General features: G+C 37.0%; 1 long non-coding RNA gene across 1 annotated transcript in view; it reads right to left on the bottom strand.

Moving 5' to 3' along the window:
- LOC128790574 (uncharacterized) overlaps positions 1-27,321 on the bottom strand; it is a 297,948-nt gene that overhangs the window by 174,650 nt on the left and 95,977 nt on the right. The gene's annotated exons all lie outside the window — the stretch shown is intronic.

The following is a 27,321-nucleotide window of genomic DNA, read 5'->3' as shown; positions in this document are numbered from 1 at the left end:
ATAGGCCAGTCTGATTACTGAAAAAATAAAACTTAAATGCTAAGAAAATGGTCTACTGCATTTATAAAATAATGTCTAACTCCACCCTTTTGTAATAAATTGCATATGTAAGTGCTAAGTATAATTTGCTATCAATAATTTATTATTATTATTTATGTTATTTAATAACAGCATAAGCATGTCCAGGAAAGAGGCAGTATACCCCACCACTTTCTTAAGTGAACAAGTTCCTTCCTCTGCATAAGTATTCTGGCCCAGAGGTATATTATGTCAGATGAACTGTCCAGTCCATCTCCACTTTTTGCACAGGAAGGAAGCTTCCAGATAAAGGAAAGAACAGTCTTAAAAATGCGATACACAATGGTGGAGACCATAATGGCATCTAAAAGCGTTTCCAGTAACATAGAAAAATCTTTATTGCTTTCTGCATGCTTCTTAATTATGTTAATCATGATGAACTTTAATATTATTACCCACTAATAATCTTAAATTAATATCAAGGTAGATGCAATATATATTACTATATGATTTTCCACACTTGTCTGCATGAAGGACAAATGGAGTGAATTTTTTTCATTATGGCTTCTGTTATATTTTCTTTCTACACTCTGGGTAAAGTCAATCATGTATTGCCACAAAAAGAAATCCATAACTCATACTGTTTTGAGGTCAGCTTTTCCTATTTTGAGAACGGACAGGTTCACAAGTGTAGAACGTAAGATTGTTATATAGCCACGGTAAAAGGATAGCATAGTCAGAGATTTGCACACTTAAATAAAAAAAAAATTACAAATTAACTATGTAGAAGGAATTTGAAAATGAAGATTAATTATCACCCATTGCCAGACAGCAGTTTATATTGGTGCATTGGAGAAGAAAGTTAACTCATTAAAAGGATGGTGCCACTAAAAATGCTTAGTACTCTTTAATAAAAAGTACTTATATTTTTCATTACCAGAGAGGGCTGACTGAAAAGTTACCCAAACACAGAATGTCAAGGAAATCCTTTGAGAACAAAAAATACTGTGAAAATAGCATTGCCAGGGGTGGGAAAATGGACCCCTATAATGCCTTGATAAAGAGATAAAGCAAATGGTGTGATAAGGTGCTTTAAAAATTAATAAAGATACTGGCTGCAATGGGGTAGTTTGCCATTGGATTTCTAGGTTTGGTGTAGGACATACCTCACTAAAGACCAAAGAAATTACCTCTGCATTAGACAGCCAGTGTGTACGTAGATGCCAACTGGCCAATTTAGCTCCAAAATTGGGATGTTGTGCTGTGGACAGCTAAACCCAGCTTTTCTCATAGTCCTAAACAGCCAGGCAGCCCCAGACCTGCAAGGTAGTCTGAAACTATTCCCATTATTGCCCTCATGTCCCCACCTGGTTCTTGCTTTTTCACAACTTCTTATTAATTCATCATAGCTGTCAAAGTTCCTTCTGTAAAAGACCCAGACTGAATACCCACACTCTCTGCCTCTGCTCAGTCACTGTGACCAAGGGCTCAGGAAACAGTACAGACTGAGGGGAAGCACTAGGACAGAAATGCTGAGCTATGCCCAGCAGGCAGGAATGGGAACCAGAGTGGACCAGAATGCCTGACTGAGGCTGTGAGATGCAGGACATCACCTCTTCTCTGCTTGTCCCCATCCTTTTGGTCTCAGTACAGCAGGGATAGATGAGACTCATTACTTCCCTAATAAAAATGTGTGAGAGCACCTAGAGGAGTCAAGGCTTGGCATCCTAGAAATGGACGCACACAGCATTTCTACTTTTGAAAGGCACAGCCCAGGCAAATGGCACAGCCCCAAGAACCCTTATAGAACATTTTCTCAGCAATATATAGGCCATGAAAGATTTGTCTTCCTTCTCTGTCCATTCTACGGTGAGGGCAGAGAAACATAGATCTTTTCCAGAAAACTGGAAAGGAAAACTAGACCTTGACTATCAGGGTCACAGTAATGAAAGAATCAATCATGGAAAAGCCTGTGGGCATTTTAGCATGCAATAAGAGGTCTTTAGCATGCAATAAGACAGTATTAAATCAGATTATTGTGCTGGCAGAGCATTCTCAGTGAGAACAGCATCCTCTCTCAGTTTCCCAGGCACAGACATTCTCCAGGCATTAACTGTGGACACCCATCCCCCAGTGACAGCCAGCTAGATGGCAGCCTTGTGTACCACTGCAGATCTGCCCTTCTAAATGTACATCTATGACAACTGTTAATACCAAGCCTTTATCAATGGAAAATTATATGTTAAGGAAGAGTGGAGAAAGAAGACTACTAATTCTGCAAGAGTTTTCTTCTTTACTCATACCAAAAAGTCAACTGTTTAATTTATCAAGAGCTTTCTACTTGTAACCCATACAAAGATCTGTCAATATTTTACACTCACTCGTCCCTTTGTTTTCTCTTAAGTTTGGGATACCATCCTATGGGAAAGCCTTTCATTTTTCCAGTCCCATTATGTCTTAACTGAAGCATCAGAAAAGGTCATTTAGCAGTCTTACACCTTGACTAAAGAGAGTGGAGAGAGGAAGTAGTTACCAGGATGTGGAGAATTCTCAGCCAAGCCCTGGAGACTCATCCTGAGGAGGAAGTAGCTAGAACTTCAAAGGGAACTCAGCCAAATAAAGTCCCTGGCATAGAGAAAGGGAATTGGAAATCCTCTTGATTCTGCTGGAAATACCATAATTAAAGGATGGAACAGATCTCTGCAACACTCCTATGAGTTCAGGCAATACCACACCCTGTCTATCATGGCAGGAAATTGATAACAGCAAGTTGGTGAAAGTGCCTGCTGACATCAGAGATAGTGGATTCCCTGAAGAACTAGCATAAAATCACAGGATAGATAAATCATGACACCAGAATTTCTAACCCTAGATGTAAGCATGAACCCCTCACAAGAGGGTTTTACCATCATAGGACTACAAGCAAGCTATGTCACTGTGTGTGCTGGAAGTTGATCCCAGGTTATACCAACCAAATTCTACTTGTTACTGATACACACACCTACCCCCATATAGGCCAAATAAACCATGCCAGCCAACAGCTCTGGAGATACACTAAGGATTACTGCTACCACAGCTGCACAGTTTAGAGATCAAACCTATTTCCATGCCTGAAGCCATTCAAAGAGGAGTCTCTCGCATAAAATACACAGCCATAGCTAATGACATATTGTATACAATTTGTCATGTCTAGCCCTCCAGGGGTAACTAATACATTTAGTAGATATTTAACATGCAATTTAGATCTTTTTCCAGATTTCTCAAAGCAAATTTTCCTTGGGGGGGGGTGGGGGTGCAGCTGTTGCTAGGATATAAAAAACTTTCTGAAAAAGAAAAAAAAAAGCCAAAACCAACCAAACAAAAACATAAAAAAAAAAAAAAAAAAAAAAAAAAAAACCTCATGGCAATCAAGAAATCTGCATACACTTGGCCAATATTAGTAAAGAAGTTTAAGGCTGGTTGCCTCTCCAGGATATGGACATTTTAACGAGATCCTTAACAGAAGAAATTGGTCTTTCTAACCAGTCTTTTTTTTTTCCTCACTAAGACAAAGAATGTAGTAGCTTGTGTTGTAACTAAGAGCATAAATACAGTAATGCCAGAGGTCTGATTGGCTGTATTTCTGACAGATAAATCAAAATTAAAATGTAACAGCAGTACCAGGAAGGACAAGGAAAGGAAAATTCCACTTAAGACAATGGGGCTGATTCTTACTTGACTTAATAGCAATTATCAGGAGTAATTGATACTGAATTTAGAGAAGTTACTCAAGGGAAGAGAAGGGGATGGAAAAGGAGAGAGAATGGCAGTTTTCAGAATTACAGGCCATAAAAGATATCCAGGGCCAAGAAAGAATTCCTTACTGATTTTCTACTGCATTCACATTTGGAAAACAATTTCATTTCTTTCCATGAGACCTTTGCATTTCCAAAGGTCCTTAAAGACAAAATATTTGGTCGAGTGTGTTACACTTGCAACAATTAGCAGAGCAGACAGTTAGAAATAGCTGTTGCAATGAACCATATCCATTGCAAAAAGGGACACGATAAGGAGAGGAACAAAACTGATCTGCCACATTGCTGCTCCAAAGAGAGGGCACAGTGCTGATCAAATTTTGGTTTGGATTCATTTTAATCAGCCTGTGGGAATTCATTACACAGACTGTAGGATACAGTTTTGAGAACTCAGCTCTCCTTCTCTAGGCCTCCATCTCCTGAGAATCCTACCCTCAGTTTCAACCTCCTCAGCTCTCTCTCCGAGCATAGCTGTCTCTGTGGGTCATGGAAAGTTTACATACAATGCTCGCCAAAGACTACTGGCAACCTGAGACTTTCTGTGAGGATTTCACACACACACATTTGTAGAGCTCATCAAGCTCCAAGAGCCATCCCTTGGCTATACTGCACTCACAGCTCACAGTCCTGGTCTGCATTAGCACATCTAAAGTACAAAAAACCTCTTCCTGTCCCAAGCCCTGCACTTTATAGGAGAGGCTATTGGTGCTGTGTCTGCATTTCTTTGTCACTGAATCATGAAGGGTACAGGGATATCTGTAACAACAGCAGAATCTCAACCCCTTTGTACTTGTGTTACTGCTGCTTTTCCATGTCCAGTGCACTCCCCACCTCTCAGCACCATGTATTTTTAACATGTCTGCACTGATAATGTCGCTCTGACTACACAGAGGACTGGCAGCTTTTCAGTTACCAAAATAGTGACTGTTACATAAACAGTTTTCTCAATGCCTTTGTGTTTGATGATTCCGTGACAATGTTTATAGTTCACATTTTTGCAATTTTTTCAGAATTCAGATATTTTCACTGTATTAGTTGGTCTAATACTGACATCTCAAATGCCAACCCAATCTCATCTATCATTTTTATGCTAGTTTTTTCCTCAGAATTAAAACCAGTCATGAGCATTTCAGGAAGGGCAAGCAGCATCTAAGCAAGCAGCAGGTCATTTGCTATCAGCAACTTCCACAGTGGAAGCAAACCAAAATCACAAAATGGTGTGCTAAACCTAAAATGTGAACTAGACCAGAAACAGCAGCTGACATTGCCACCCAAAACCAAGATGAGAACAGTCACCACCAGACCTTCATCTGTACAGGCTCTGGATACTAAAAACATGTTTGTATTTGGGTTCTAATGGAGGATTATTTAAATGTATCAACAGGGTAATGTTCTTTTTCAGTCACCTATGTGACAGGATCAAAAAAATGATATAGCATTAATGATTTTTTCTCTTTAAAGTTACACAGCCTTCCTTAGGAAAAAAGATGGGTACGTAGGGAAAGAAGCCTATGCTTGAAACTGAAGGAAGAAAGGAATGCAGCATTCTCAGTTCTTCCCTGTAAATTCATTTTATTGTATCTAAATCAAAATGTCAGCACATACTTTATTTTCAGCTACTTTTATATACTGTATATTACACAGCTGTGATTTCATATTGCATTTCAAAAATACATTCCCACGAAGTGTATTTCTAAATAACAGAAAGTGTCACAATACTTCTACCTGAACACACAGACAATACTTACGGTCTAATATCTTTCTGAACCCTTCCAGTATAGAAATTGCTGCGCCAATGGTGAAATTCCTCTGGATTTTGTCCATAGCAGCAAGCACTAATTTCAGAAAAAGATCCAAGAAAGCCTGAAATGCTCACTGGGTAGGTGAAGGAGAGTTTATTCCTTCTCATCAGATAGATATGTCCTAGAATATGAAAACAACCTTCTTTTTTATAGATCCTATTTATATAAGTGTTACTTTTTAAAACAGCTCTTGAGCGCTACATTGTTGCTGCTGTGTTTTAGAAAGGTCTTGGAGGACTCTATCTCTTGTGCCCATGAATTTCTATGAGTCAACTATGCATTATCATAAGCAGGAGCTCACACTTGCAAATGACATTTTGTGAAAGAAGTGATATGAGATTTCATTTGCGTTGTATTTTAAAATCCCACATAACAATCTTTTTCCTTAATAGTTACAACATAGGCCATTAGGTCTATGTATCATACCATGAGAATAAACAATTATATTAATTTTCCAGAGTAAAGAATGGAAATAGCGTATATACATACAATTTTAGACATATGAAGGCTATTTATATCTGAAATTTGGCAACTTGCATTATACTTGCACGGTATTTTAATTATTGATATATCAGAGAATGTTATCTATGTGACTGACAGCTGACTACATTTATATTTATGCTAAAGAATGTAGCAGGTTTGTGTAATTATGATATCATATCAGATACCAATCCTTTTTAAAGTACTATGATATGTATTTTCATGGCCATGTAATAGATTTGCATTTAAAGCTTCTAAATTAAGCATGCTTCTAAATTAATCACTTTTTTCTTTAAAGTGCTTGGAGGCTGTTGGACACTGAAGGTGGTTTAAAACCCAATCTCACCCTTCTATGGAATGACACATCAATACAGGGCATGATGATGTTCCACTGGCTCCAGGGGAACCATTCAGAGAACAAAGGCACATGTGATGGGGAAGTACTAAAGGAGCGTATACAGTACCTACTTTAAAACTTCCATTAAAGTAAAAGACTGTGACATTTGAACTCAAAGGTATTTAATCACCTGACTGACTTTGTGTTTAAAACATACATATAAGTAACTGAGAAAATGGACGTTACTAATTGAGACAAATTCTGAAACAAGCTCTACCTGCAGATCAACATGCACCCTTATATCTGAAAGCAGAAAAATGCCCTCCATCCCAAACTCATGGCCTAGTCCTGTAAAACTGTGTTTCTGTAACATCTCAGTACAAAATGGGCAGCATTAAAGTTCAATAGACAGTTTCAAAGATTTCTGATTTTACCTATGCCCAAGGTAACATTTCTAAAAGTCAAAAGTTATGACAGAGATATAGCCAATGTAAGCTTATATTATGCAATGGCTAGATAATAGTTTATTAAAACTACCCCTCATATTCCAAAAGAATGCCACTGCATTATGTAGCTACCTTAATGTTCATCCTGTTACATCTCTGGTTGCCATGGCAATATCCTCCTAGGTATTTGTAAGGTCACAAAAAGAAGAGCTAACCCTCTTACTCCCAGAATAACTAATGCAGCTCAGTTACTGGCTTGATGTAAATAGTCTCAGGTGACAGCAAACTGTACATATAGTCAATTACAACTGCTCAAAGGAAATGATTTGTTGTAAGAGCCTCTGTTCAACCTCAGTGACATCAATGTTTCTATGGCAACAGTTGCCTCTTGCACTGCTTAGAATTGAGTATTGATCAAACTAGGGCCAGCACTATTTCAGAGACTTGCTACTTTTCTGTGTAGCAATTTACAATAGGAACTCATAACATCACTGTATATTTCAAGCCCCAAGGAACCAATTTAGCAGACAGTTACAGTAGAATATTAGCAGAGGTCAATAATGGAAGTCTGATTATAGTCCTGGAACAATTATTCAAAGCTTTTGTTGTCTGCCCTTTCATCACTCCGCCAGCTATTAAAATCTTCAAATAATAATATTCATCCCCAAAGAAAGTGCTGAATTCATTCATCTTCTATTTTAAACTTTATTTTTCATTGTTATGTTATCTATCAATAAAATTATTCAGCTATATTAGCCACACTCTGACCTCTCAGAAGTAAATAACTATTGATCAAGGAGTGGAGCTCTGATGGCATAGTACAGGGTTTCCATTAATAGTCTCATTGGCCCAGCAGATAAGGTGATTCTTGCAGGAGAGCTGACAAACAGCACAGGGCCATTCCCAGCGGAGAGCAGGAAGGCACACATGGCTCTGTGCAGGGGGATGGGGGCTCCTCTCCCAGGTCTGTCAGCAGCAAAACGGAAAAGCCTCTGCAAAATGTGTGTGTTCCAGAAATGGCACTGAGGTCTTCACACTTCTCACACACAATCCCTACATCCAGGCATTCTCACATTTTAGAGGTGATAAGGAAAGTTTTCATGTCACCTGCTTTCCTTTATGAAAACAGATACAGCATAGGGATCTTTTTTGTGTTGAATAGCAAAAATGGTCAGTCACAGGACTAGTTAAGAATTTGTGATGAATAATAACGCTGAGAATGTCAAGAGAATGATGTTACTCTAAGAATGTTTCTTCTTCATTTATTGTGAAGGGTTGCAGACTGAAGAGATTGCTTGCTTCTTAATTTTAAAAACATCACACACATCAGCCTATGATTTGTCACTCCTTTTGCTCCTACAGTAATTTTCCTTTATGCTTGAAATAGGGAAATGAAAGAAAACTCTTTGCATTGTTTGCAACAATAAGCAATTTACTGTATTTGATTTGTCTAACTGCATCTGTTCATGGGTACTCAGAGAACTAGCCTATCTCTTAACATGATGCACTTCAAAAAATACTCTCCTATACTTCCCAGGTATTTGCAAAATGAGGTATTTATGGGAAGCAAAGTTTGTCTCCTGTTCTTCCACTTATTTTAGTAGGTCAACCCAGAAATTTTAGTTCAGGCCCTCTTCTATGTAAATTGTGCTTCAGATGCACATACATTTTCATTCAAATCAATTGGAGTCAGACATATCAAAGGAGGAAATTATCCCCTCATTGAGTCTTCTTCTCCAAAGTAGATTTATGTAACTCCTACACAGAGATAATGTAGTTAATTACATTCTTCTTTGAGTGCATCAGTGGGAAAATAGGATTTAACTATCAGGAATGTTAAGCAGACAAATTCACCAGGAACTGAGAAAATTCCTATACTTGCATCCAAGAAAGAGAGGGAGAAACTTCCAAGCACAGCAAGATCTAAATGAAAAAGCTAGAGAGAATGAAGAGAAATGAACAATCATTTCTGAGGATACTAAGATTCTCAGTTTGTCACTATTCTCACTTAACTTCTTTGTCATTGTCTCTCCAAAGAGGGTCAAAAAGATCAATCTGTGATGTCACCAGGATGCTCTGGCAGTTCCCCATCTTTTATTCATTAGGTTCAGGCTGTGTTGTTTCCTGTCTATCTCAATGTCTAGCCAAGATTGAGGCCTGAATGACACTGCTTGGCCAATACAGAACAGGCAGATGTTGTACTGCAACCAGCAAATTCAAAGGCAGGGAACACACGTAGCTACCTTGTCATTGGAGGACCAATTGTAACAACCTAAAAGCTTTCAAGAGATTCTCTCTTTTTGCTTATCAGAGAGAAGAAAAAGAAGTCATAAGTGCCTTTCAAGCCTAGTATTGATCAAGGGTAATGGGAACTTGCTGTTGCAGCTGCAGAAGTCATTCAGGTTCCTCTTGTATGGACGTGTCTTGGAAAAATGTGGTTAATAAAATGCAGAAATAGCTTGCTACTGAACATACTGCAGAATGCAGAGTGCAAAGACTGCCCAGCTATTTTCTGGAAGAAAAAAGGTGTAAATGAAAACTTTGTACTTATTTTTGAAACAGGTAGCTCTCCCATAGTGTGAAAATATTTTTTTGTATGTATTGGCTATGGCAACTAAACACTGACACAGTATTCAAGTACAGTGACAAGTGCACAATGCAGAAGCATCATCCCAGCACAGTTTCCATCACCATTTTTGTAGACTTTTGTGGGGTTATACTTTATACACCATTTTGTACAGTAAATTTCAAGTGCATAAGTTGTACCATTCACTACACGGAGTTAGTGACCAAAATTATGGCTTCATATTTTAAATAGAAAAGTGAGAAGGGGTAAAAAAAAAAAAAAAAAAAATCAAGAAAACAAGTATCACAGATTCTTATGCTATTTCAGGGTTAATTCAGCTGTTTCTTCTGGAGCCAACAACTGTATCTAGGCTGAGCTGTTAGATTATCGTTCCATTTAGGCACAGTCTTTTCTGGTATGTTCAATCAGACCTTGAAATTATCAAGGAATAAATTGACTTCAGTGCATACAGGGACAGACTTTTAAAGCAGTTCTATGTGGTTCTGATCAATAAGTACATGGTTTATGTTCTTGACTACATTGTCTTGATTTAGAGAGCTCCCTTGTAGCCTAAGACATAGTATTCCTGTATTGGGATGAGCTACAGTGAAACACCATGAAGACCATGAACTCATCTATCTATTATTTCTCACCACAGTGTGCAGGTAAAATTATAACACCTCATAATTTTATCTTGCTGTATATCACGGTACAATCAGCAGTACTTTCTTTTCATCAAAACCTACTTGACAAAAATTGTAAAATTTGAGAAAGCACTAAGTCTTTCATGTTGCAGAAATATAAGCTGCATCAAGCCCAGTCTTTAAGCGAGCCAATCCTCCAACTGGAAGATATAAGCTGTCACAAGTGCTTTACACAGACTGCTTTTTACACCGATTTTGAATTTCATTGTGGGCTGACATCACACAATAACCACCAACATCAGCAACAGCAACTAAAACCAGAGATGCTCCAAGAGTTACCACTTCTGGGTGAATTAAACTGTTAAACACATTCTAGCATATTTCTATTTTCACTATTCAGTCCTGCTCACTAACTAAAAAGAAATAGTTATACACTGAAATTGAAAATTAATTGCAAATTCATGGTAGAGAGAAACCCTAACAATTCCCAGCAGTTACAGCTGAGGAAGGATACATTTTCCACTGAAAAACCATGCAAGAGCAGTTAGTCCTCTCCTGTTTTACAAGAAAGATGACTTTTTATTCTGCATTTCAAACCACTGCTAAGAGACTTCTACCTCTTCAGCCTGTGCAATACCTATAACTAGAAACAACAATAAATTAAAGATGGAAAATCCCAGGGGTATTCCTCATGTTTGATTTCAAACATACTGTGTTGGGTTCAATAAAACTCTCAGAAACAAATGTTCAGCTAACACCATGCAGGTTCAGAAACATCAGGAGCCCCTACAGGACATAATGGAGACTTGGAGCAAGACTCAGAAAAGCAGTTAGGAAATTTGTCCTCTTTAACCAATTTTTTTTTTTCCTTAATACTGAACTGGGCAAGTGATTAAGTACTGTTAAGTAGTTTTCTAGGCTTTGCAGACTTTTTGTTTGGATAAGGGCATTTGCTAAAAGTAAATTTCAAACCTAAACAAACTTAGTTAAAGCCCCAATTCCTATGTTCCTCACCCTGGCTTTGCTAATGTAGGTTAACACCCAATCAGTATTTCAAGGTCAGAAGGGACCAACGTGATCATCTAGTCTGAAGTTCTGCAAAAGACAGACCATAGAATTTCACCCAGCAATTCCAGTGTCTAGCCAAGTAATTTGTGGCTGAACTAGAATGTATCTTTCGAAAAGTCAGCCAGCAAACTCTTAAGCACTTGTGGAACTTCATTTGCTTGATTATGTTCATTTACTTCACTTGAGTAGATGGAACTGTTTAGGCTTAAGAGTGCTCAGGGTCAAAATGCCAAACAAACAAAACTCAGCTGCCAAAATCCAAAAGGCTTTCCATTATTAGTGAGGGAAGACCCTATTTTGATTCACAAAGCTCTGGGTCATTCCTGCAAGATACAAGTTTTTTGAATTTGCTAGGATGTCAAGTATTTAAAGCTTAAAAAGAAATATATCTCAGCAATGGCAAAATCCTTTGGCTGACCTCACAGGCAAAGGCACACAGAGAGATCATAATTTCCACAGATTTTAGAAAGAGCAAACACTTGCCAGCCTCTAAAAAGTAATCCTGAAAGTAAAAAAAAAAAAAAAGCATGGGGAGTGACTGGAATAAAAATACTCAACACATCTTTAATCTTTAAATACACACATACAGCTTCCCCACAAATGGAGGGAAATGTATTCTACCTGTTTAAACCATCATCCAATCCACTTGCACAGACTGAAACAACTATCTTATTGTGATTATTTAACTGTTCTCAAACTCCTATTGAAGAGGATGGATCAAGCTACAAAATAGGTTACATTTTGGACAAACACATCATATTTTGCATACAGTCCCAACTAGGTCCTTATTAGAGACTCAGTTTCAAGTGTAATGGAGCCTCATTTCAGAAAATCAAGCCCTTGCCTTTGTAAAAGAGATTTCACAATAAAACCATCATATTTTCCTGAAAGGAAAAATAAGGGTGATTTCTTTATGGAAAGTGTAGAAGCAAAAGAAGTACCAGTAGAATAACAAAGTACTGTAATAAGTCAAAGATATAGATAAGTTCTATTTCTAACCCTATTACCTGCTAATGTGGAAAATCTCTTCCTTTTCGCCATGTTAATTTCCAAGGTTTGTTCTGGAAATCTAATTAAAATTGCAAGTCTAATTAAAGCTGTAAGTTTTCCAGAATAAAGTCTATATTTGCTGTGATTGTGTTTGCACAATGTACTAGTAAGTACCTGCACAAATGTTTTAATGTGACTTATTGTTATGTGTTATAGAACCAATCACACAAGAACAAAAGTGAGGAGGAAGGTGATCAAACCTTCTGAAATAAAGTGAAATACCTGAGGGAGTGGAGAGCTAAGATGCTAAGAACAATAAAGAAGTGGAAAGGAGGAAAAAGATGGGGAAATGGGAATTGTATTGAAGAGACAAATGCTGAGTGCAGATTTAAAAAAAAAAAATCAACTCGAAGCCTGAAGTAGAATTGCAGAATGGTATTTCCTGATGGGTCACTTGCAATATGTTGCATCTCTGTGCCATAGAAGTAAGATGGATATTACACAGCTAAAGCTTTGAAGACAGTGCTTGGCTTGCCAGTATGGAGCCTGCCTTCACCTTTATTACTGAAGGAAGATGTTTTTATTTGCCTAGTGCAATGCATTATACCCATAAATTCCATCCACTCAGCAAGTCAAATTAATGCTAACCTACAAGATACATTAGGTATGGGTTTAAATCAGTCACTTAAGATATACTGCAACCTAGTTTCTATCCAGGTTTGCAGTATATTCACCATTAAATACCCTGCAAACATTCCTCAAGATGCATTGTTTGCTGGGGTGCCTCACCTTTGCCAGCAATGTAAAGGTGTAAAGAATATAAGATCTAATTTGTGTTGTTCCATGATTGCTACCAATGAAATTGCAGGCCGTCAAAACATTCAAGTGCTACAGGAAAACAAACCCTGCTCAATCACATTAGTTAACCACATTAGAGAAAAATCTACTGATTTCCATCATGAATATTTTGCACTGGGATTATGTGAGATTGTGATATTTTTCAGGTGATAGCAGAAGAAGAAAAGCTGATGAATTAAATCTGAATCCTTAATGGTATAAGGCAAAATTAAGGTCTACTTAATGGTGATGTCCAAATTTCCTCAATTTATCAAATTATCCTATTTTACATAATAGGCATTTGTAGGCATAATCCCTAATGCCTTTTAATGTTTATGTATAAACATTTTAATGTTTATGTATAAACATTTTTTATCAAAAATAATTTCAAAGGTAACAAGCTGATTCCTGTAGTTGCAGAGCTACACCTACTGCAGTCATTTTAGATGAGAGAGGCATGGAAAGAACAAATGGGAAAAAAAGAGTAGGGAAAATTCAAAATGTAGAAGTTTCCCTAGAGGGAATGCAGGATATAGATACATTTCTACAGCATGTGTCACTCCTTTGTCAATATTTACCCAGCAAGTTGAATGATAATGTGCAGTCATTATTAAACTCAGCCTTCTAAAAGAATAGTTTCTGGCTCTTGATACAGTTGTTCTGTGTAAATTATTCCAGGGATTCTGCTTGGATTGTGCCACTGGCAGTTATTTCGGATCTACGTCTCATTTCCAGATGGTTCATCTGTATGTTTCTTTAATATATTCAAGATTCATTGTGTTTGCCACAAATTTACACATTTTTAATGTTGATTACTCAGATAAATCTGATCTCAGACAAAGGATAAAGAGATAACATGTGTAGATTTTCATGCTAATGCTAACAAAAATTTCCCTTAACAGTGAAAGCACAATATAGTTTTTGAAAGATTAGCCAAACAGAGTTTTTCTTGCTCATCAAATATTGTAGGAAACAAAAAAGGTCTGCTTAATTTTACCAAATTATTTCCTTTAGTGCAGGAAGCCAAGACATGCATAAGGCAAGCCATAGCCCATATTTTTCCTGCCAAGATTCAGACTTTTGCTCCTACTCTTGAAACAAACAGTATGCACACAAGGCAGATTCATATCGTCCTTCCTTTTTAGTACTTTTAGTACTCCTTTTCTCAAAAGCTGCTACTGGTTTCATGGACAGGGAAGAAAGGTAAAAACCCCAGTAGATCTCAACTTTACGCTGCATTTTCAAGGTTTTGTGGTAGAACTTCATATTATCACTTCATCTTTTCCATGTTTCTTAGGAGACTATTCATGTAAGGCAGAAAAGGATCCACCATTTCCACAAAAGCTTTGCACTTCTGTTACATATTTTTACATACATAAAAGTGTCTACTAAAATTAGAATTATTGGCTACTTTCTACATACAACTTGGATTCCTAAGGGTCATGGTCTAGTTAGGCAATTAAGGCAAATAATTACCACCCCAAACATACAGGTAAGAAGTGGGCATGGGAGAGTGACTTTCCCAGGTCAAAAAAGACTGTGGGAGACACTTAAATGGAATTCACATCTTCTGAAATCCAGTCCAGCATGGTACCTTTTAACCTGAATTACATTACTAAAAGAATGGGGAGAAGTGTAAAATGTTAAGAGCTTTCTCTGACAGACAGGAAGGGACTCAGTAAAAATGCAGGGGAAACAACATACTCTGAAGCCTATTTTTTGCATTTCCCAAGCAATTCCTGTTGTATTACAGAAACTCAAGAAACAGATCTGCATGGTATAGCTGTTTGTAGAAAACACAGAGCCATAACTTCTGATTATCAAGCTCCCCCAAGTTTTGCTAGCATGTGAAATGAGATTTACCCCAAGCTTCGATTGTCCATACTGAAAATAACAATGCCATACACTTACAGAATACATGGGGAATTTGTGCAAACTGAACATATTTTCAAGTAAATTTCTGAGATAAAGAAATGAGTCAGAAAAATATCTTCAGCCTTTGAAAAATTGCTGAAAGTTCCTACAGTTTATATGTACATGCTTATTATCAATCAGTGGCAACATTAAGAGTTGCATGTAAAGTTAGCTTTGCAATTATATTGACACAGTTTTGGTCAGTGAACAAAAGGTTAAGTCAAGTAAAATACTTAAGTCCCAAAGAAAGCTCTGGAACCAAAACAATGAAAATGAAGCTCTCCCACTCCCCTGTCCTGGGCCTCAACCCCAGGAATCTGCTCTGTACTTGACAGTCTTTTTTCAGAGCTTAAAAAAAGAACCATTTTTGCAGCCACAGAAGCATGTTCACTCTTCTCCAAACACTACATCTGCAATTCATCAGTGAACATTCTGTGTTAGATAATGAACCATTAACACCATTTACCTGCACTGTGATGAAAATGATATATCCACTTGTTATTTGAATAAGCAACAAAAGAAACAGAGCCCACGTATGGATTTAAATCTCTATCTATCAGCTCACAGTGGCATGTCACAGCAAGAAGGCTGAACAAATATGCAAAAAATTGTTGTTTAATGGGGAGAAATACAGTAAAATTGTTTATAGTGGGGCAGTAAGTTCTTAGCGACAAAGTAAATTATAAACAAATTTTTCAATGACATTTTAAGACTTCATATTAGATTCTTACATACTGTTCAAAAATCAATTTTGCATGGAATTTCTGTGAGTGTTCCATTATTAATAAAGCAGCAGTAGGCAACTGTGGCTGCACTCTCGCAACAGCAACACCTGAGGGGGGAAGAATGCTGCCACACATTATCCTTCCTTTAAACAACTCGGCCCTGAATCCTTGCACAGCGAAGCTCTGCCTGGGATTAAACCCTTATGCCATCTGTAATCAAAAGGATGTCAAAGGCTGGGGAGGAGGTGAATTATTGGTGTATCTCTGCAGGTCTTCACTTTACCTAACTCAAAGTAATTTAGCTTCTATAGGCATTAAATTCATCCATTGTACAATCAAATTCAAATGGAATTTGTCAAAATAAACCAGTAAGAAAAATATGTGATAATTGAAAAAAAAAGTTTACAAAAGATACAGAATATATTTAAATTATTTCTTACTGTTTATATCACACAATATTTTATAACCAAATACAGTCACTTTTTTACTGAACATGTCACCTTTTTTAGCTAAGTCTCGCTGCTGCATTCTTCCATATCATTTATGTAGATGGCATGGTTCTGATTTCAGGGGTAATGATCAGAATTGGGATATCTTTATCTGAGTAATGTCATGTAATCCACATCTATCTTGAATTGCAATTTCCACTATGCACCTCATCTTCAATTTCTATATACCTGAGAGAATTATGGATCTCAGTTTAATTTAGGACGCATCGAAGCATATGTTCAACTTCGAGCTTTTGCTTAAGTGCTTTCACAAACAGACTTAGAATGAGACTTTCACAATGAGGACATGAAATGCGGAGCTAGATCCAAAATACAAAAGATGAAAGTGCTTTAGGAGACTTAGCAGATAGGAGAGACTCCTGCTGCCCTCAAAACCAGCACTGCTTAACTGTCCAAGGTTTATGTGACCTGAGGTTTACATGCATTTCAAATGAAAAATTAAATGCTCTTTGCTATATTTAGTGAATTAACATCCATAAAGGGAAACAGTATTCCCATACTGACTCTTATGCTTAGGAATTATCAATGAAAGTTTTCTGATAATCCATTTGAATAAGAAATTCCTCATTCTAAAGAAAAATCTCATGGCCCAACATTATTAAATGATAGAGAAGTCTGTGTACCTTGATTGGCTAACAGATGAAATCTGAATAGTGCCTAATACAACCTAATTCATTGTTCAGAATTTATGAGACTCATCATCATTTAATTAACAATATAAATATTAAAAAACATTTTCTAATAAAATTTTATAATTGTAATAAGACACTCCACTATATGAATTATGGAGTATTAATTCACACCCAGTTGTGTTGAAACTGGGTGAATGAATAGATCATAATTCACATCTTGTCATGTCTTAGAGCTGAAAATAAAAATGCAGACAAAATAAAATGGAATAATACCTTGCAGAGATAAATTAGTTAGAATTCAAGTTATTAATATAATTTGTTATTCCAGCTCTTTAGTCCATCTTCTCACATAATACATGATGCCTAATCTCATAGTCCTTACACATGGAACATGTCTGCTTCAGGAGACAGTGATGTGGTGGTGGTGACCCCAGAGATCTCATCGGGAGCACTGCTAGATGATGCTGAATATTTGCACCAGGCAAGAACAAGGCTGATTTGCTTAATGAGGATTTTTTTTTTCTAGTGAAATGACTCCAAAACAATGGATCTTAACAACTAATTAGGCTGAGTAACATGTTTTCATAAATTCAAATAATAAATTGATTTGTCAAAACTACAATTTAACCACAATGCTTCAAGAATCTTAGTTGAGCCAGACTAATATTTGTGGTCAAAACGGGAGCAAAAAGACTAGAAATGTCTTTCTTTCTGTTACTGTAAATTTCTTCTTTTCCTCATTTCAAACTGATGTTTATTTTTAATTGGTGGACATTTTTAAATGTGTATATGCCAAGTAAAATATTTCCATTTGTTCTGTGAGCCAGAATGTCAGTTACTTCATAGAATCATAAAAATTAAGGTTGGAAAAGACTACTAAGATCATTGAGTCCTACCTTTGACCAAATACCACCTTGCCAACTACAGCACTAAGTGCCATGTCCAGTCATTTCTTGACCACTTTCAGGGATGGTGACTTCACTGTCTCCCTGGGCAGCCAGTTCCAGTGTCTGACAGCCCTTTCAGTGAAAAAAATCCTACTGATGTCTAGCCTGGTTCTGACAAGAAAATGAAGGGTTTGTTTACACATACTTAAAACCCTTAATAAGCAAAAATATTTCCAAAGCTTAACTTGTGTGACTTTTTAGAGATGCTTGAATTTGAATCTAGGTCAGTCCTGGAAATCAGCCACCCACCTCTGGAATAGATGATACAAAGTTTTATCTAACTCAAGACACAACCGAGTGATCCAGTCAGTTTCACAAAAGTTTCTCTCAATGTGTGTCCCTCCCTTTTCTAGGTGCCAGAGGAATGCTGTAATGCTGTAAATCCGACACAGAAATTAAGAGGAATTTGAACTTTCTTCTGGTTCTCACCAAGTTCAACCGAAGTACAAGAATTCTATCTCTGCTCCACATGAGCCACAAAAGAGATATCTTCTCTCAAGCAGCATGGACTGTTTGAACAATGTTAGCCATCAATCCAAGCATTTGCACTGATGACAAATGACTGGACATGCCTCCATCCCACAGTGGACACCATTTTAGCCACCAGGAGGGCATTTCCTGTCACATTATAGAGAAGCAAGTTTTTCCTCTGGGGAAAATATTCAGATTGCAAGAAGAATTCAGCTGCTTGAAATTCACTTTCTACACATCTACTAAATTCCAGACAGGTCCACACAGAATGAGCAATGCAGCAAAAAATCATTTTCTGTTAGACCAGATGCAATCATGACCCATAAACTGTCAGAAGATGCCACAGACCCAGTTCCCTAAGAAATGTTTCCAACTACAGAAAAGCTTCCACATTGCCCTTCCTCTCCAGAGAATGCTTGTTCCTATGTCATTTCCCACTGACCTGCTCTGCTTGACTTTGCAAAGTCTCTGAAATAGCTGGCCCTGATAACTTTACAGACAACTGTGTGGCTACTATGTCTGTAAATCTGTATCCCACTCACTCCAAGAAAACAATTTGAAGCAAGCTAAAAAATGCAGAGGGATGGATTACATTAATTCAGTGATAACTCAGTTCTTGTTCAAACTTATCTGACATATGAGAAGAGAGAACAACATTGGCTCTTTGTATTATTAGAGTGGCTGAACATCAAGGGTGAAATCTTGGCCCTTCCAAATTAGTGGGAAATTTGCCATTAGTGGGAAATTTGCTTCAATGGAGCCAGGATTTGACCCTGGGTGAATATGTTCCCATATTCACTTCCATATGTGCTTCCATACAGAAAATTAGAAATTATTTGTCTGATATCATATGGAATCCATTTATGCATTAAGATTATTATTTAAAATGGAAGATAACTGCAAATTCAGTACTATATTCATGCATATATTTGCACATATCTAATACAGGACATGGGAATGAGAATCCATTACACTCTTCCTTTTCACAGTGTTAGGTAAGAGTTTAAAAAACTTGATTAGGAGAAGACTTACAGGACAGAGGAAAGGTAACCAGCAACTTGAAAATTCTTTGCAAGTTTTATAATGATACAACCCAGTTTACCTGGGTTCTGGATTTCCTCATGCCTGTCAGTCTAAACAGATTTTTGACATTGCTTTAATGTTAGGTTTTCTGTTTTTGAATGAATTTTACTATTAAAAGAGATATATTTGCAGGATTAATAATGGTGAAAAAGCCGAAAAAGGGAATCTCATTCCTGGTGGCTCTGTACTGCCTGACCTTTCCCACCAGAAAAATTATTCTACTTCTTTGGAAACATGGCTCAGTGCCATCCCCTCTGCAGACATGGTTTCAAAGTAACTTGGAGTTGTGCCATGAGGAACCTCTAGTTTATTATATAGGACAGATGCCAGACAAACTGGCTGAGGTGTGGTTGGGTTTTATGGACTTTCAATTGAAAGTTATGCTATACATAATGTGATTAGATGTGACTGGAATGTTATTCCTTATTTTGTTTTATTGAAGTTTAATTGTTTCCTTATTTCACTGTCATCTCTCCATTTGACTAACACTTGTGTATCACTGGTAAGATATGATATTCATCCTGGCTTTGTCTTTACACGCTACTGCTCTTTGGACCCTTTTTACTTCTCTCAAAGAAAGAAAGAAAGAAAGAAAGAAAGAAAAAGAAAAAAAATACAAAAAGCAAATTCCTTACTAAGGTCAGTCCAAAAGTTTTTGCAGAAATTCTGCCTGAAGCAAATGTTTTACCTGAAGGAGGTTAACAAACATAAAGCATCAATCATACAAACAGATTTCATTCTCACTAAAAGGCATGTGTAGTTTACATGGCCACTGCATTCAGTTTTCAGTCTCTAGTTGTGCTTTCTGGTTTTTACAAACAGATTTCTGCACATATCCCATAAAACTTCATTTGCTCAGAACAGGTGCAGTGACCATGCAGTTTGATCAAAATAAAAGGATTTCATTTACACAGTTTTTATGTTGGGATCAAAATTACTGCCATTTGAATACTTTATGCTTTCCATAATCCAACCTAGCAAATTAGTTTGACAAGACAAGCTTCTATAGGTGAATGAATTAGTTCAGTGTGGCTTGGTGCCAAGAACTGATTATGAACACAAAACAGATGAGGTTTACAGATATTCAGAGTTTCAAATGAGTGACTAGTTACAATGCCTTTGCTTAACCCATGTGCCAGTTTCCCTCATGCTCTTCCTAGTAGCAGTGATCAGTTGCTCACAGCATTGCATGGCATGATTTGTCTTAACAGCCCTCTGCCTCTTGTAAGGTCAAGTCTTCACCTGCCATTACTATTTCACTATATGTCCTACTCCAGTCACCTGACATTAATGGCTTGCAAAGGTTATTGACAGGAAATTCTCAATGGAAAACTCTGTAGTTTGGTCTTGTACATACTGTCCACACTTCCAAACCCTTCAAATCATGAGAGAGGTCCAAAGGCTTTGCAATTACACAACAAATCCTCATCTCTGAAGTACTCAAGTACATCTAATCTTGGAAACTTTTTCCCCAAGAGAATTAGAGAAACTCATTTAGGATGTACATTACAATATTTCCTAGCCCACTGTACCTCATGTACTTCTTGATTCTTCTTATTTATAGTAGGAGTGGGAGCTAAGCTGATTCAACAGCTGTAAGTAAGGCAGACTTTCCCTAAGTGGAAAAAAAAGACAGTTAGTGAGATGGCACAATGCTAGCTAATTAACTAGCATTAATTTTAAAAAAAATCTAAAGGATGTAGTTTTCTTTTCTAAGAAGACAGTAAAACCAAAAAGCCAGGTTTGCTGTGCCACTGGAACAGAAGTTATAGAATTAAGCTGGGCTGTCCTTGACTGTATTTCCTCAGGAAGCTAGTGCTGAATTGGGGCCTGGGGAGGAGATGACAGAATTTTAGGTTGTGTTTTGTTTGGTTTTTTTTACACAACAAAGATGTTTCTTTTCTACAGTACTATCAAGTTAAAAACTAGTTAGGCATTTTGAAGTCAAGTTGTATGTTTATCTCATATGTAAATCTGCTTAGTTATATATTGTATTGAAAAAAACACTTCATTGGAGGTGTCTGTATAAAAAATGCAAAGCCTTGTTTTGAAGACCGAGTCAGCACTAGCAATACATGGGCTAATACACAGTCCTTGCCACTGCTCAGTTCAACTCCTAACAATGTTGTTCTTTGCCTATAATGACCCTTACTCTTACATCACTGCTTTTCTCTTTCTCCTCAGTGCTCTGTGACCTTGCTCTGCTATCCAACAAAGTAGGAGAGCCAGCAGGCTGCTTTATCAGCAACAATAATTTCAAATGAATGTTAACATACCTACTTCTTGTCTCTCTTTCTTTCTTTGTGCCCCTATATGGCTATGAATTATAAAAATAATATTGAGTGTACATGGACACATTCTTTCTATTGGAGAGTATCAGGTGGGTTCAGCAATGTGTTGTAAATAACATTCCTTCAACAAACAGAAGAAATGTTCTGGTCTTTCTTGAGGAACAACTCCTTGGTTTGAGAACTTGACAAATCTTTGCTGGGGCTATGAAGTTCCAAGTAGCCAAGGTACACAGCACCAACAGCAAAATTGCTGCAAGGTCATGGAATTTTTAAAATAAATGTTATTTTCTATCCAAATCTCAAGTGACATTATAACAAGGTTTTACTGTTCTTGCTGTCACTTTGCATTAAAAGTCTTAGATCAGTGAAGAAAGGGAGAGCTGAGGAATAGAGGACAAATTGGGAAGTCCAGAGACATAGTGCAAGTTAAATTTTGGTGACAAAGAAAGAAATATTTCAATTGTTGGATGAAGCAGAGCAAACGCAGACTGAACTGTAAACAACATAGCTCTGGCTCAGCTTCCAGTGCATTAAGAGACTTTATTTGCCTTACCAAGGGCCTTCACAAGACCCCTTTCCACAGGTTCAGGAGGCTCATTTAAGTTCAGGTCTAGGTACCCACTCCTTGCCTGAGGTACACTGCATGTTCTTTTTCCTAGACTTACACCTGAATTGTTGCTTCAATTTCCAAGACTGACTTTCAGCTTGACTTGTTACTTTCCTTTTGCCTCAGTCATCACTGTTGTATCAATAGCTCTTGTTACTGTCACTCCCTGCTGTGCTTTCCTGGCTCAGGCGCTGCAGGACTTGTCCCTGTCAATGAAGTCATTGCCTGGATTCTATTCTGACCACCCTTGGCTTCCTCATCCCTGAGGGAGCAATTCACCCTTCCTGCAACAGACAGGGGAATTCTCCTCTGGGAATGCATCCTGGAGGAGAACCAGTAAAGCAATGCTACATATCTGACAAGAGGAAGGAAAAGAACTGTGCTTCCCACTGTATTTCACCTCCTCCAATCCCTGATTAGAGATAGAAAGATCTTCCCTGCAAGGATGTGAAATGCATTTCATGAATTTCAGAAAGGAAGGCAAAAGTAATTGTACACTTGGACGCTCCATATTGCTGGCAGTCATGCAAAAAGTTACTGGCAAACTGCATGGGAAAGTATACAGTAAATGCATGCCAAGAAGTAAAAATAAAAAATAACAGCAATTCAAACTTATTCAGTTTCCATAGTATCAGAAATATTGGTGAACAAGACACATTACTTACCTGACGTAGGATCTTCAGTAGCATATCATCCTTTTTACCAAGCCCCTGTGAGATATTATTATACAATAATTTCCTACATCTAAAAAACCACACAAAACAAAACAAACAACAAACCCAAATACAATATACCCCCAACACACCATGATTTGAAGTTAATTGCTTTCATAGAGGGAAGATGTCAGAAACTGAGGATGTTAATGATAAAGAACACACATTTAACCAAAATCTAAAGTACATAACCTATAAACTGGGAAGAAGGCTTGAACTTGGCAGTACTGATCGTTCTGCAGTTACATTGTTATGCTAAATAGGCTGACCATAAGTGAGCATAAAGGAGATCCTCACAGCTTATACATGTGCAAAAACAAAATCCAAAAGATGGAAGTGATAAAAGTGCTTGACCTCTTTCAGCTCAAGCAAATAGGTTTTACTTTCTAACTGACGGTAAAATAGAAACTTAAAAATATTCAGATCAACTCTTAAGAAAAAAAAAGGAGGATATTGCTTGTGTGTTTTGGCACAGGTCAGGTCACTAGAAGTCTCTTCCCATGAGATGTGGAGTGGCTGCACATGTACTCTGAAATAGTTTTTGTAGTATGTGGGAGTTGTTCTGAGGCTTGCTTGACTGCAGGTTGATGCCTGGGTCTGTTGACCTCCACTGGCATGGAAATACTGGTCACATCTCTCCTGGCCTGTCCCCATTCCAAACATCCTTCTATACAGTCAAGTGACATTTTGTTCCATTCAATTTATTTTGTAAAAACCAAAAGCTTTGACCAGAGTGTGGGAGGACTCTGTATATTTATCCTTAGATCTTAGCACACAACCCACAGAATATAAAGAGCTGAAATTACTTGTTTGCTTTTTTTATTAAAAGAAAAGAGTTCACAGATGCTGATCTGTCAGTCATTTTCCCTGTTAAATGTCAACATATATCTGAGGTTACTAATAATGCAATATCCAAGTCAGATTCAATTTTTTTTTTAAACAGCACGTTTGACAGATAGTCCCGATCTATTTCCAGCCTCCTTAGAGTAGCCTTTTTCCTCTCTCCCCAAGTTATTTTCCTCTGTTGTTCACACTGTTACCTGTCATTACAAACACAAATCCTGCTTCCTTTCTGACAGAAGCCAAAAAAGCTTGGTTATAAAGATATAGCTTCTAAAACCAGGACTTCCAAGCTTTACAGTCTCTGTATTAAGAGTACCTGTACAAGGTACTAAAGTAGATGCCAGTGACAGGGAGACCCTTCTGCTCCTAACAAGGGTCTACTTTTCCTACAAAGATAAATACTCCAAAATTTATTTGCCTCTTTTTGATTGTTCTTACTGATATTTAATGCAAGAGAATGTTGTACACTCTTTGTTTCGAAATACAAATTACAAAATAAAATAGAAAACAAAAAATTAAATAGCCAAGATTATACTATTTCAAACAAGCATACTGGGAAGATGTTCTATCACATTCTCTCCTCCGTGGCCAAATTTATTTTAAAATAATGACGGTTCCTAGAAATCCCTGTGTAATTTATTAACTTTACAAAATATCTAAAATATGTATCAACTACAAAGGTGTTGCACTAGGTCTCCATTCATGTTCCTGTGCTGGGAATATAAACAGCTCTTCATACATTTTCTTAAACACACAGATTTAATCTCACAGATTTGTCTCTCTGTTCATTTTGTCTTGAACCAGAAACCGTGCCCAAGCAGTTTCTCATGAGCTGAGGTCAGTGTGAGGTTTAGGACTTCCCACATAATATATTCAGGTTTGTGCTTTCAATTTACTGTATAGTGATTTTAATTCTTTAATATCAGATTATATCAATATAGTTGCATGTATTCCCTCTAATAATTCAAATCAATCAGCCATATATTGCTTTTTCTATTTCTCCTAAAATGATTACATTTACATGCTACCAGTTCATTAACATAACTCACAATAGCAAGAGATAAGGGGGAAAAATTGATATAACTAATGAAATAATGACAATGAAATCATTCCCTCAAAGCCCTGCATTTTTAGTAAAGTTTTGTTATGTGGTAAAGCAAAACTGCAGCTGTCAAAAATATGGCATCCCAACACCTCTAACAACTTTAAAAATCCCATCTGCAGGCAATGCAGTGCAGATAAACAGATGTCTCAGAAGTACAAAGCCCAAAGAAGCAAAAAGGGTTTGACAGTTCTAAGGTTTATATGTCTGAAAAAAAGATAACATATGTTTCTCCGATGAAGAAAGCCTGTAAAATGTAACAACTGCTAATGTTTATAAATAGCTATTGAATTACTAATGCACACTTAATACCTGCATTCATTATTGTTTTGAGTTTCCTAAGGAACAGTAAGTAGATCAATTAGAGAGGACTACAAGTTCAGCATCTTCCTGTGTAGCATTAGTTCTTTAGTTTAACTGGAGAAGGTTCCTACACTATCTTTAATCTGCTTGTGGGGTTTTTCTTCCCCTGTCCAAGAACTCTTCTCATTAAAGTGAACTCTTTTGAAATATGCAACACTGGCTACCTTGGTCCCACTTACTAATGGTCCTGAATTGATTCTTAATTAGTTGCAGTTTTGGTCAGAATCCCATTAAAATAGCTGAGTGTTCCAACAGGAAAGAAGGAAAAGGCTGGTGTTCTGCTGTGAGCTGCTGAGACTGGGGGTGAACCTGCACCCACAATGGCAGGCAAAATGCTCTAAGATTCAAATCACGCTCTGTGTCCTGGTTTGAACAGAAGCCTTCATAGTGTAATTTATTCTCCATCTATAAAATATTATGAAGATGCATCCAGATGCTGTTGGAAAAATTGCATTATTCCAATATTCTTGTAGTCTCTTCTGAAGGAAAAGAAAGGATACTAATTCAGAAGAATAACAAAGCTTTTCAATAAATAACTGGGTTTTTCTGTATAATTTTAATTGTTATATATCTTCTAACCCTCTGTTTATATCCTAGAAAGCCTCTGGGAAGCTAAAGATTATATTTTCATGTTTTTCTTCCAAATGACTGAGTATTGCTATGAACTGCAGAATATTTTTGTTAATGAAGTGAATCAGTGGTCATTGTACAGCTATTGCTTTATTATTTGAGTTTAATTATAGAAAATTGAGGTATCAAGAAAATATGCTCTTTTAAAGCACTATCTGGAGCAAGTATCCCTGTTGTTAGGGAATAGTGATGTCACGTGACAGCTTTTGTATTCAGCAGCAATAATTCACTGCCTGCATGGGGGGATTGATCCCAGCTATGGTATCCCCAGAGGAGCCTCCACTAGGAATGGGCTCACATACTTTGATCTGTAGATTAACATGAGCAGGATCACAAGCCTTTGTCTCTTGTAAACATCGTATGTCCCTAAATTTGTATCCAGCAAAAGGCTGAGTCTTGTGTTTATTTGGGTAATGAATTGCAGTAATTAATGCATGCATTGATTCCTCTACTGAGTCTCCCCTAAAGGCCATTTCCATTTTTAATTTATAGAAAATGCATACAATTCCTTTAATCAGAGCACAGTCTGGAATCTATAATAAACACTCAATGAAAAAAAAAATAGAGAAAACGGAAGTGAGATTACTGAGCAGAATTTAGGTAGGAATTTAGGTAGACAGAAGTTGTATTTAACATTGTATTAAAAGACAGCTACATAGCAAGGAGTATAAGAATATGTATATGGAATTTTCAGGGCAGACCAAATCCTATAAACAGAGAAGCAGAAATCCTATTATTTTATTGAACACATTTTGACTTACTTCAGGGCTCAATTTAGCCCTTAACACATAAATGTATATTTCTGTCACATATTTCTCCTAAAAGGATGTTTCAATATTGTCTTTTTCTCAGTCTGTTAGGGCTTTTGCATCAAAAGAGACTCTACCATTTACTAAATATTCTTGAGGGAGAAAGATTCAAAGGAAAAACATGAGCTTCCTTTATGAATTGAGAATATTTCTTACTTGCTATATGCCAAAACTGTACTCAGAATCACACAAGATGCAAAATACAAACAGCCTTCCCCTCACAGTCCTTCAGTCCAAAAGTCATTTTTAGCATTCCAAACATTCCCTGATCTTAAACTGGATCATTCTCAAGCAACGTGGCTTAAGAACAAAGCAAAAATCAAATGCAAACCAAATAACACAGTTGATAATTAAATAAATAAATAGCAAAAAAATTATATTGGATTTTTTTTTTTTATTTCCCGCAGTACTTTCAGACAGTAAGATTATATTTTTCCTTGTTTAGGAAATGCCTGCCTTGTATCATACAGTTCTTTGTATAGATAACATTTCCATATACATACTGAAATGTGTGTAAAATTTGCCTGGGGAAGTATGAAAATGCAACATTATAAATACACAGCGAGGCAGATGGTGCTGTGCTGAGGAATGCAATCTAATATTTTTCTGAAATGTACAGGTGATATAAATTAGAAAATACCCCACGGTATTATGCAGCATAAAGGACACAAAAGGAAAGACTGATTTGGAAGCACACACA

This window comes from Vidua chalybeata, chromosome 7 (assembly GCF_026979565.1).
Source record: "Vidua chalybeata isolate OUT-0048 chromosome 7, bVidCha1 merged haplotype, whole genome shotgun sequence".
NCBI classification, from domain to species: domain Eukaryota; kingdom Metazoa; phylum Chordata; class Aves; order Passeriformes; family Viduidae; genus Vidua; species Vidua chalybeata.
Note: the sequence above shows the minus strand (reverse complement) of the source record. Positions and strands in the feature narration are given on the sequence as shown.